At 46.1% G+C, this 12,633-nt stretch overlaps 1 protein-coding gene across 1 annotated transcript in view; it reads right to left on the bottom strand.

The window, feature by feature from the left end:
* ARID4B (AT-rich interaction domain 4B) overlaps window positions 1-12,633 on the bottom strand; it is a 2,517,944-nt gene that overhangs the window by 1,508,417 nt on the left and 996,894 nt on the right. The gene's annotated exons all lie outside the window — the stretch shown is intronic.

Genomic DNA, 12,633 nt, shown 5'->3' with positions numbered 1-12,633 from the left:
GAACCCCAGACTTTGCAAAGATGAGGCAAAATTTCCTTCCAACTCCCCTGTGGAGGTAACTAGAGGGAGGAGGTCATCCAGATATGGAAAGATGTGTATACCCTGGAGTCTGCAGTGAGCAATCACAGGGGCAAAGCATTTGGTGAAGACCCCTAGTGCGCTAGAAAGACCAAGGGGCAAGGCACAGAACTAAAAATGCCGCGGTGATACAGAGAAGTGTAAAAAATTCCTGTAGTTGGGATGGATGGGAATGTGCAGATATGCATCTTTGACATCCAGGGTAATCACGAAGGCTTCAGGCAGAATGAGTGGGAACAGAGCCTGGAGGTTGAGCATGCAGAAAGTGGGTACTAGAAAGGTATCGAGCTGAGACAGGTCGAGGACAGGTCTCGAGGGACCTTCCTTCCTGGGCACCAGGAACAACCTGGAATAAAATCCTTTGGCTATTTGGTTTTTGTAGACACTCTAGATGGTCTCTTGGTTCAATAATTTTAAAAGAACCTCTGGGAAAAAGGAAGTTGTTCCCTGGGGGGGTTGAGTGATGCCCCTGAAGGAGGGTAGTTAATCCCACACCATGAAAAAGAAGTTATGTCTTACCATAACGTTCCATCTGTGTTGTTGATCTTCATTCAGTCATTACTGATGGGTTATCGGTTCCGTCCTCAGAACCGAGCGGGCCAATATCAAGCTCACGTCAACCAAAAACTCTCGAGCCAAGGTCCTGCACAGAATGCTCTGCTCCCTGTTACCTCAGATCGAGTTTGCAAGTTGACAGATAAAAGTAGAAGTTACCTCTGGTCATAACAGACCTACAAGAAAGGAGTACATGGGAAGTAATGAATGAATGAAGATCAACAACATAGATGGAACGTTATGGTAAGACATAACTTCTTTATCTGATGTTGTTAATCTTAGTTCATTCCTTACTGATGGGACAGAGTCCCCAGCTACCTGTACCCCTGGGTGGCCCTCATGGAAGGACATTCCTGAGCACCATGGAGCCAAAGGAAGCTCTACCTCTGGAGACCAAGTCCAATTTGCAATGAAGAATAAATGTATGAGGTTTGGCCCACGTTGCAGCTGAGCAAATATCATTGAGGGAAGCCTTAGCATGGAAAGCTGCTGAAATTTCCATAGATCTTGTAGAATGTGCTTTGACTCTATGAGGCAAGGTGAGATTGTTTTTGTTGTAGATAAAGGTAATACAATTTTCTCAACCATGAAGCCAATGTAACTTTTGATACAGGATGACCCCCGTCTAGGTCCAGAAAAAGCCAGAAACAGTTGGTCTGATTTACAGGTACATTTTGTTCTGTCCAGATAAAAGCGTATTTGCCTATGAACACCCAAGCAGTGTAGGCAATATTCTCCCTTGTTAGAATGGTTAGGAAAGAACACTGGAAAATCAATAGACTGGTTGATAGACCACTCTGACACCACTTTTGGTAAAAAGCTAGAATTAGTTCTCAGTGATACCCTATCCTTATGGAAGATAAGCTAGGGAGATTTGATGCATAAGGCCTGAAGTTCTGAAAATCGCCTGGCTGATGTGATTGCAATCAAAAACAACGTTTTCCAAGAGAGATATTTTACATCACATAAAGACGCAGGTTCAAAGGGGGGAGCCGTTAAAGCTTGCAGAACCAAAGCCAAATTCCAAGGTTGTACCGGATCTCTAAAGGGAGGTTTTAGGTGGAAAACCCCTTTCAAAAAAGTCTTACAGAGTCTGTGTGACAGAATCTTGAAAACCAATATGGAAATTTGAGATGGCAGCTAAATGTACTCAAATAATAGAGGCAGACACCCCAGAGTGGAAAAGATGTGATAAGTAATCCAATACCACGGAGAATGGGGCTGACAAGGGGTCTAATTGTTTATTTGCTACACACAGAGAGAACCTTTTCCATTTGTTAAGATAGATTAGTCTGGTGGACGATTTATTAGATGCAATAAGAATACTGCGCACAGGGGGCAAGAGGTTTTCATGCCTGGTAATCTTTGGAAGTGGAGAAACCAAGTTGTCAGTTTCAGGGTTGTTAGACTGGGGTGAATCAGACCTTGCAGATGGGAGATCAATGTCAGGGATGGATTGAGGATCCACGGTTGATCTAGCAGGTGAGCCCAGAGGAAGGGAAACCAGACTTGTCAAGGCTAATATGGAGTAATGAGGATCATTTTGCTCTTCAACTGTTGTGCTTTTTTCAGAAAATGGGAGATGAGGGGAAGAGGAGGATAAGCATAAGGTAGACCCGAGGACCAAGCGTGGACTAGAGTGCCCCTTGATGACTGTCCCCAAGAGGAGATTAGGGCAAAACAGTTGCTGCACTTGTAGTTGGTTGGGGAGGCAAATAGGCTGCAGCAAGGCTGGCCCCAGCAGTTGAAGATTTTTGGCGCTATCAGAGTATTGAGGTACCACTCGTGAGGTTTTAGAATGCACCTGCTCAATTTGTCTGCTATCACGTTGGAGCTCCCAGGAATGTGCATTGCAATTAGAAAGCGGTTGTAAGCTATCACCCATTGCCATATTCTCAAGGCCTCTTGGCATAATGGGTAAGATCTGGTGCCCCCTTGTTAGCTGATGTACCAGACCACTGACATCTTGTCCGATTGGATCACAATAGTCCCTGACAGAAGGATGGAGTGAAATGCTTGCAACGCTAGAAGCACTGCCCTCAGTTCCGCGACACTGATATGCAAAAGGGCCTCTGTCTCCAACCAGATGCCTTGGACAGAGTTTCCCTGACATAGCCCCCCCCCCCACCTCATCAGGGAGGCATCCGTGGTCATCGTGGCTATTGGTTGATAGGGGTTGAAAGGGCAAGACCATTGTTGGAGATTTTGAGACGTCCACCAGAGTAAATCTAGCTTGCATCTCTGAGTTACAGTTATCTGAAAGGACAAAGGATGTTGTAGAGGGTACCACTGAGTGAGAAGTAGCCACTGAAGGAGCCTCATGTGGAATCTGGCTAGAGGAACAATGGTAATCGATGCTGCCGCTGACCCCAATAGCTGGAGTATAGATCGAGCAGGAGATTTGTGGTGACAGAGCAGCGGTTGAACTTGTCTTATTCTCTGAAGCCTGTGACCGGAAGGGATGCTGTGTAATTTCTCGTGCTCAACAGTACCCCTATAAATTCCAAAGACTGAGTTGGGGTTGTGTTGGATTTCTACCAGTTTACAGTGATTCCCAGGCTTTGAGCTGTTAAGAGTATACTGCAGGGCTTTTTCCAGCAAACGCTTGGTGGGGCCAGTGAGGAGCCAGTTGTCTAGATACGGAAACGCCTGGAATCCTTGAAGTCGCAAGTGAGCTATAACCACTGCCATGCATTTTGTGAACACTCTGGGGGCTGTAGAGAGACTGAAGAGCTGGGCTCGAAATTGGTAGTGACTGGCTCCTATGCAGAAGCGGAGGTATCTTCTTGAGCGTTTGTCCATTTTTATGTGGTAATACGCATCTTGAAAATCTACAGAGCACATACGATCGTCTTCTTCCAGAACAGGAAGCATAGACTGAACCGTGACCATCCGGAATTTCTCTGTTTTTACATATTTGTTTAGTGTACTGTGATACAGAATTGGTCTCTAGTCCGCTGTCTTTTTTTGGCACTAAAAAGAACCTTGAGTAAAAACCGGATCCTATCTGGTCTGGGGGGATCGTCTGGATGACTCTTTTGTAGCAGCTTTTGGATTTCGTGTGCTGCTGCTTCCCTTTGACTGGGTGGAACGTTGGGTAATACTCTTGATGAGATTGGACAAAGATGGAAGGGGATGCGATAGTCTCTGGATATTATCCGTTGTACCCAAGAGTCTGTGGTTATATTTTGCCAGGCAGCTGGGTACAAGGAGAAACGACCCCCGACTGCTTCCAGAGGTGAGCAGTCAGGCAATGCTTCAGGAGCGCTGACAGGATTGGCCAGAGAAGGAATCTCTGGAACCCTGGTTTTGTAGACCTCCAATGCCCTGAAAGGAGCATCTTCCATTGGAGTTTCTCCCTTTGCCTCTAGGGCAGAACTCGGCACATGCGTCCTGGAAAGAGCCCTGTGATTTCTTGTGCCACATCTTTCCACTCCTCTGATTTCTGGAGTAGAATCGCTGAGGAGTGGAGTGTCTGACACCAATGGCAGACAGGGTCTTGCCATCTTGTTCGCACCTTGCCAGTGTATCTTTGACTTTAGTGTCAAACAAAGAAGTGGCCTCTATGGGGAATTCATGAAGGAAGCCTTAAAGGAGTCCGCAAAGGCGCATCTAGACATGTCATCTGGTGAGTATACCCGCGCCTGCCACTCTAACTGCCCCTTCTGTTGCATGAGAAATAAGATGTATGGAAGAGTTGGAAACAGACTCTAGGGTGGCTATCTGAGAAGCCATGTTGTCACGGACCTCGTCAGAAACAGCTCCTGCCAAGGTTTCAGAGAGCTGGTTGATAAGATCTCACTGAAGCCTGGTAAAATGTGCCAAATAATTCAAAGACCTTACGGCGAAGGTCGATGAAGCAAACACATGCTTCCCTAATCTGGCAATTGTCCGGGACTCCTTGTTGGGTGGATGGACAGTTTGGCTCTCTTCTGCCAAATCCTTCATAGTTGCAGCTGGCACCATCATAGCATCTACTGGAAGACCTCGACACCAATGTGGGTGCTCAGCTGGGGGTGATAACATTTTATCTGGTCTCCTAGGTATCGCTTCCATGTTGTCAGGAGCCTTCCATGCGCACTGGACGATGAGCTGGATGAGCTCATCGGCAGGTGGAGTGACCCAGGAGTTGTGTGTGTGTGTGTGGGGGGGGGGGGGGGGCACGAAAAGCCTGCAGGAATACGGATTCCTCAGTGGAAGGGTTAAAGGGCTTCCACAGTCACCCCTCTAAGGATCTCGAGGATGTCACCAAAGGACACCTCATCAGAGGGTGACCGTGGGGACCCATCCCCATCATCAAAATCCATATCTTCAGTTAATAACTCCTTAGTGGAGTCCATGCGCTTCCTCTTACACGACACTTTGCGGGGTACTTCCTCAGTGGGAGGTTCCGGGGAAGACTGCAAAGAGGTGGTCTCCTGAGGAGGAGAAACCTGAGGCTTTTGTGCCCGGTGTCCGGCAGTTGAGGCTTGTGACAGTTGTGGCACAGAGGGGGGAGAGGACTCCGACGTGAGCTTTGCCAATGGAGGCAAGCACCCTCTCCATGGCCCGGAAGGATAGCCCACCCAAGGAGGGATGGGAGCCCAGAACCAAGCACGACAACCTCGGAACTGGGGTCACACCCTGCCCCGACGAGCCCACCCCCAGACCAGGAGTCTCAAGAGGACCATGAACCGTAAGAGAGAGAAGATCCCTGGAGGGTGCCATAGAAAAAAATCGGCGTGGAGCCAGGAATGCCCTCCCCCACAGCACAGTCACTGGCCTGAGAAGAGCCTGATGCCCCATGCACCGAGGGCCACAAGGACAGCTCTGGTTCCAAAATGAGATCCACTCTTGGAGTCGGAGGAAGGGAAGCTGCTGTCAGAGTAATAGGCTTCGAAACTTGAGTTGAAGTCGAAGGAGGAGTGTATGTTAGGGTTTGGGGAGATATACGTTCACCTGAATGAGGGAACGTGGACTTCGATGGTTGGGATAGACTTCTGGCCACAAGCAACTGGTCAACAAGCCGCAACACATCCTGTTCAGAGAGACTCTTTGTTGACCTCATGGAGAAAGCTGATGGCAATTCTGGCCTTTCTAGGAAAGGACTATATTGACTGCCAGCAAATGGATCCAGTGAAGGAGAATATTTGGTCCTTGCTAATTCAATAGGTGCAGATCCCGGAGTCGAGAATGTCTGCACCGAAGAAAACGGTGTGAAAGTAGTCTGCGCCAACAATGTCAGTGCCATAGTAGTTGAAGGTGTCTGCACGGTAAAGGCAAAAGTCTGCCCCAAAGGGTACGGTGCCGTAGTGGAAAGTGTCTGCACCAGCAATAAGGACAGTGCCGAGAAAGACTGCACCAAAGCACATGTCGGTGTTGAAAATGTCTTGTCTGTGCCGTGGAGTACAGAAGAGTCATACTTGGGAGTCGAAGGTGATTGCACCAATGGTGCCGAAGGAGACTGAACCTGTATGGACAGTGCCGGTAAGGGTTGCAACCGAGCTGTCGGAACCATAGTTGTCTGCACCGAGAACTGCGGTACCAGTATCGATAAGGGAGACATAGCTGTAGTCAGAATCATTTGGGGCGGTGCCGAGCCTGGAGCCGACAGGGTCACAGGTGGCAGCACCGAAGCAGTAATCAAATTCACCTTCTTATAAGTCGACTCCCTACTATCTCAATAGGGAGAAGAAGGGAGTGACTTCGATGAAGAAGAGGAAGAATGCCTCTTGGGAGGTTTAAAAGGAGGAGGTGAGCCCTCTGACCATGAAATAGCCTCAGTGAAAGACTTGAGGAGACCTTTCAAAATTAACTTATTCTTCCTCTCGATGAGAGTCCTGGTAGAGAAATTTTTACAAATCCCACACGGAGGATCCACTGGCAGGTGGGAGACATTCAGACTGTAGACACATAAGTCATGGCCATCAGAAAGTGGGAACTTACGGCCACAATCATTACACCGCTTGAAACCAACACTACTTTTCTTATCCGACATAACTGGTGTGGAGAAGAAGAACAGTACCAAAAAGGAGAAGAAAGGCTACCCAAAAAGTGTAAGAAGAGAAAGGAAAGATGATCAACGATGGTAATGAAGAATTACCACAAGGTATGAAAAGAAGGTAATAAAAGGGAAAAGACTAAAGGGAGAGAGTCTAAAGTATACGATAGGGTAGGAAAATATTAGTATAAACTTTTGAGAAAATTTAAATAAGAACAATGTATAAACTTTCAAAAAAACTAGACACTTAGCTGAGAGAGTGGCCTGACACGGCCATACAGCAATTCAGCAAACGAGAGCTGAGGTAACAGGGAGCAGAGCATTCTGGGTAGGACCTTGTCTCGAGAGTTTTTGGCTGATGCGAGCTTGATATTGGCTGGCTCGGTTCCGAGGATGGAACCGATAACCCATCAGTAAGGAATGAACGAAGATTAACAACATCAGATGTACTCTTTTTGAGCAACTGAGAGGACTCGGGTGTCTTGGGTTATGCTTTCCTAGGCTTGTAGGGACAGAGGAAGGCGTTGGGAAAGTGGGATGTGGGTGAGAGGGGGAAAACAGTCAAAGAGAGGATGGCTTGTCTGGAAAGGGCCACTTAGGTGGCAGAGTTGCTGGTGGGACCCTAAGCTATTGTGGTCTCCTGTCATTCTTTTTTGTTCTGGATTGTGTGTCACATCAATGTCTACGCACAAATACAGGCTTTGCAGGGGTACTTTCTTTGGATCTTGGACACTGGGAAACAAAAATAGGTTTCAATTCCTGCAGTTCTTTACCCTTTTCCGGCAATAATTTGAACAGGTTAGCAGTTGCAGGTCCAAACAAGGCAGAATTGTCCACAGCAGCAACCATAAGTTTGGCTTTTATGTCCTCAGGTAAAGACTGATGTCTCAGCCAAGAGAATCTTCTTAATACTGATCCAGAGGCAGCTGCTCTGGCAGAAGCCGCTGCAGCATCACAGCTGCATTTTATAGAGTGACGTGCCACTTGAGAAGATGCAACAAGTAAAGAAGTATCCAAGGTTTTATTTTCTGAGTCAGGTAAGTCTGCAATTACCTGTGACAGTTGGGACATAAGCTCTAAAGTGAATTTGGTCATATGTGTTTGGTAATTTATGGCCCTAAATGCTAGAGTGGCATAAGTGTATACTTTATTTACCTAGTGTATCCAGGATCCTGCTATCTGTATCAGATGGTAGGAGGGTAGTGGAGGGCTGCAATATTGATGGCTTGTCAGAAGCCACAGAAATTACAGAAGGGTCTGCAGAAGGACATCTAAAGAGAAACTTGCAGACCTGTGGGACCTTGTAGAAGCAGTCTGGCTTTTTTTTTTTGGGGGGGGGGCAGGTGGCTGGAAATCGGGTGCCTCTGAACCTGAGGCAAAAGCATCAAGAAAGGCAGGCATGACAGGAGGAACAACAGATGGGCTAGGTGATTCCACCTGTAATAGATCATAAGTACCTTTTTTGTACTTCAGATACTTGGGTGTTATCCCATTTAAAATGGTCTCTCATCGTAACTAAGGTCTCTCCAAATAACAGGTCTTCCAAAGGTGAGACTGTTCCACTGGATTCCTCTTCTGGGGAGGCATAATCCAGGGGGGAAGGTATTTCCGAAGAGTAATCCAGTGATTCCTCCCCTGAAGATGCCTTTTCCTTTGACGTATCCTCTTCCATAGTTCTTTTAAATGGAGAGACAGTAGTGGGAGGGGGAGCAGGACGAAGTGACATAAAGGTATTGAAAAGGCCCCGAGTGAATTGCTGCTAGTAGGTTCTTTTGGTGGAGACAAATGTTTGTTTTTTTGTTTCTTTTTCCCATGCAAGTCTGCTTTATGTAGGGTAGGAGGGCCCAAAGTAGACCTACATTCGATCAGGTCGGAATTTACCTATTCCCTAACAAGTATCTGAGGAATCCCCTTAGGGCCTTCCACAATCAAGAGCCATGGTTCCCCTCGGACATCTGAAAGATGCCTACTTGGCCTCTGTGGACGTGCTTTTGGTCAGATCCAAGGTGGCCTGGATATCGGGATCAGCCTGCAGATCTGAGCTGTGAACCGGGCATGTCTCCGGGCTGCCCTCCACCTCAAGACAGACGTCAGTATCCAGAGGAATAGCAGAAGGTTCACCCCTTTGCTTTTTGGCCTTCCACTTCAAAAAATCAACTCAGCTTTGGGCCCCGAGGATCCCTATATAGCCCTTTTTTGCTTATTCTCAAGGTAGATAACTAAAGAAGATAATGTACTCCTTAAGGACTTTGGGACAAATGCCTGACAAACTGAGCAGTTTTTGTGGTCATGATTTGGGCCTAGGAAGAAAAGGCACTGGAGGTGGCTATCCTTGTGTGAAATTTCATCCACACTGCCACTTGCCCCTCTTGGACGACATGAACCCTAACCAAAGACAGTAGCAAAAGTCAAGAAATTGCCCAAAAGGGCACTTATCTGATATTTGAAGAATCGCAAACGACTTGGAGTCGAATTGTACATTTGAATCTGGTGTTTGGATCTGGCAGCAGAGAAGTTCTGAAGACGGCTCAAGCATATGTCACTTTTATGGCTGATGTCCAATCGCAGCTTAAGTGAGACGTACCACGCAACCTACAGCAGTAAAGACTTTTGCATACTGGCCAGTGTCAGGTCGCCTACGGCAGTGAACTACCTCATGTTATGAATACTGTAACAGATGAATATTAGGACATCTGCAACAGTGAACTACAAAGAACATCATGATGTACAGGAAATGAATATGAATATAATGAGGTCTAAAACAGCATGCATGTCTCCCCATCCTTTCTTAACACAGAATATAACAGGCTCTATAACTCTTTTTGTGGAGGTGCACCTGGGCCTATTCCAAGCAGAGGAAAGTTGTTGCTGAAAAAAGCAACTAGCGCAGCCATCATTCACTACAACTAGAAGACAAGGCAAATCCTGAGCAATAGCCTCATACTAGCAGTCCTACACAACAGTTAGTATTGCACCCCCTGGTCCAGATTTATCATTCTTCTTGGGGACAAGTGAAGTAACAATGCCTGATGGTTAGGGAGTGTCCTCATTTTGCACTTAGAGTCTTTCTATAGAACTGGAGTGACCTAAAAAAACATGGGCTAGAGGGCTGTCTTCTTCTGAATGCCGTTGAACACATCATGAATGGGCTAACCAAATACAAAATCACTCCAGAAAAGAACATCCAGAATGGTCTATCTAAGGGCTTCCTTAAAAAGAGGAAAGCCGGAGATTCATCATCTGGTGTAGATGCATTCTTGAGCCTGCTGCCCTAACCAAAATATTACCAGAGTCAGAAATATAAACGGTCTTATGAAAGCCTCTGCAAAGACAATGGTAAGGGTCTTCTGCAGACTCTCCTTGAGAGCTCATATACAGAAGATACGCCAGATTTTCCAAAGTCTTATAATTCAGTAATGACCAGAGCATGAAAAAGTGAGACAATGGTACAGATACCTAAGCCCTACTGTAGTAAAAAAGAAAACTCCTCTTGTCGGTACTGTCAAAATCTTGACCTTATCACACAGTGCTGGACCACAGAAATGACACAGGCATCTTCTGAAGAATGCTTAAGCAGCATATCAGTACACTCCCATCTTTCTTACCTATGTAATAGTACAAAGTTTCTACTGTAAGGAAGAGGAGCTATAGGCCAGTCTGCAGTAGACTTCACTAGTTTGAGTCTTTCTTCTCCCCAAAAGAGGGGGTCAATGGGAAGGGAGGTCCTATTATCCAAGTCCCTCTTAGAGACAAGCACCTCAAAGACCTCAGAGTCTCCTTACCAAAGTGCTGAAAGGGGAACAGACTCTCTCCTAACCCTAGCACATGGGGAGGGGATCTGGGCTCATCTAGAATACAAAGTATTGACTGAGTGATAGAGAGGCCAGATGATAGGGCTCCAGCACTTGGAGAACTACACACCAGAGGCTATACTTGGTCTTGAGAAGTCAGTGCAGGCCCTAGTATCTGCATCTCCTCAAACACCTAAGATTACATTCTCTTGCATACATTTCCCATCAAACATGTACAAAACAGTTGGAACAGGTATAACCTTGGGCCAAACCTTTTAGCCTAGCTCAGACGGCTCCATAGAATGGAAGAATAATGTCCTGAGTATGTCACAGGAAACCTCAATTCAATCAGTGGTTTGGGTGGCTGTTGAAGCTCGCCAAGAAGAAGGACGTGAGTAGACATTGCCAGCTTGCCCATCCTAGGGGGAAGGATGTTGTTCTGACTCAACACGTGTGACACCTAGTGTGAGTGCTCGGTATTACACCCCATGATGACTGAGCTAGCCTACTGTGCCCACTCTGTCCAAGTGCATCTCACTGCAATTTGAGGGAAACTCAGCTTGTGGAGGCAATCCTCCCCCAGGAAGACAGCAGTAGCGGAGATATAACAGCTGTTAAGAGGGGAGGAAAGGCTCTCCAAGAGAGATGGCAGGCTGACCCTCAGAACCAACAAGATTCCTACCATTCAACTTTCACCAGGAAATTAAGGCCAACTGGGTGCAGTTAGAGGAGTCACTTGGTGAGGTCCTGTGGGGAGCAAAAAATAAATAAGTAAATAATCTGTGAGCCCAGCTGTCCATTCATGTACTACAGAAGTCTCCTCTATCGTAGCTGATGAGTCTTACAGAAATGTGGGAGGTCTGGGAGAGGACTATCCTCACTGCATATGCCAAATGAGCCACTCCCTAAAGGCCAGAAGGACTGTTTCACATCAACTAGCTGGGCAGCTATTAATTCTAGATGCTCCAACTTGCTGCAGGACAGTGCTTCCACTCCAGGATAAACCCTCTAAAGTGGTTACTATGCAGCAACTCTCACATGAAACTCACAGACTATAACTGTGAAGATCAAGATGAACCTCTGCTAAAGGAATGACAGCTTGTAACTAAAAAGAAACATAATGTTGCCTTATGGACAAACTTATCATCACCCTTACCTTCTAACAACAGTTCAAAACTAGCTAAGGACTAAGTAAGGTAATCTCTTGCCAGTTCTGTACTAGGCACTCTTTGCAGATGCCCTCATGACAGACCAGAGTATAGTCTCAAGCTTTTCCTCTCAACTCCAAGGAAAGCGTGGTACATGACACTTCCAGACAATGAAAAACAGTGATGGTCATAGGCCTATACAAGCCTAGCCATAACAATTCCTTGGCTATTTCTTCCCACACTATTTACTTCCCTGGACCCCTGTCTAGCAGGGAGACTGACGTGATCCCTGGGGTGAATTTCCTTTCTTCCATCCAATCATGAAAGTTCCTTTTGAAGAGGGCCAAAGAGGCGCTCTGCTTCACATGTATGGGCAGTCTATTCCAGAGTCTGGGGAGTCTCTGGGTCAGGAACCTATCCCTTCAGCATCTAGGTATAGGCTTGAAGATTAGAGGAATATTGTAAGGTTTCAGCAATTTATACCTTGAACACAACTATTCCATGACAAATGTTAAGATTAAGATCTAGGCTAAAAAAAGTGTCACAAAAGAACAGAGCAGTAAAGCAGATGACTGTACTTTCCTAGCAAAGCTGGGAATGTCAGAAACCTAATATAGATGGTCTCCAAAGTCAGAGCTTGCCATTTAGATTAAAACAATTTTATTATGTATTTAATTACTTTTCTAACCAGCTTTTACAACACTCGAGTCCACTTTCAGTGCTCAACAAGCAACACAGCAGGCAAATGAAGGCTAAAGGAATCAAAACCTAGGGCTACAAAGACAAAGCTCAGCAGCAGCTCAGAGCCTTAATTCTCTGCTCTAAACTGCTCTGTCCACATTCAATGTCCCCTGCAACCAAAAATGTATCCAACAAGAAACTAAGCACTCAAGTAATACCTACTCGAAAAGGACGTCACACAAATATGAAAATGTAACACGGACAAAATCATGGACTCTCTTGACTTGTGCATTATCCTTGTAAGACAGGCTTGGTTGTGGTTTAACGAAAGCAAAAAGACTAACCTTACAAGCAGGCATTAACCAAAAACATTAGTAAAATACGAGGGTAGCACTGAGGC

This window comes from Protopterus annectens, chromosome 16.part0, assembly GCF_019279795.1.
Source record: "Protopterus annectens isolate FY-2018-M chromosome 16.part0, PAN1.0, whole genome shotgun sequence".
Classification (NCBI taxonomy): domain Eukaryota; kingdom Metazoa; phylum Chordata; order Ceratodontiformes; family Protopteridae; genus Protopterus; species Protopterus annectens.
The sequence above is the reverse complement of the archived record's forward strand: the minus strand, read 5'-3'. Positions and strand labels throughout refer to the sequence as shown.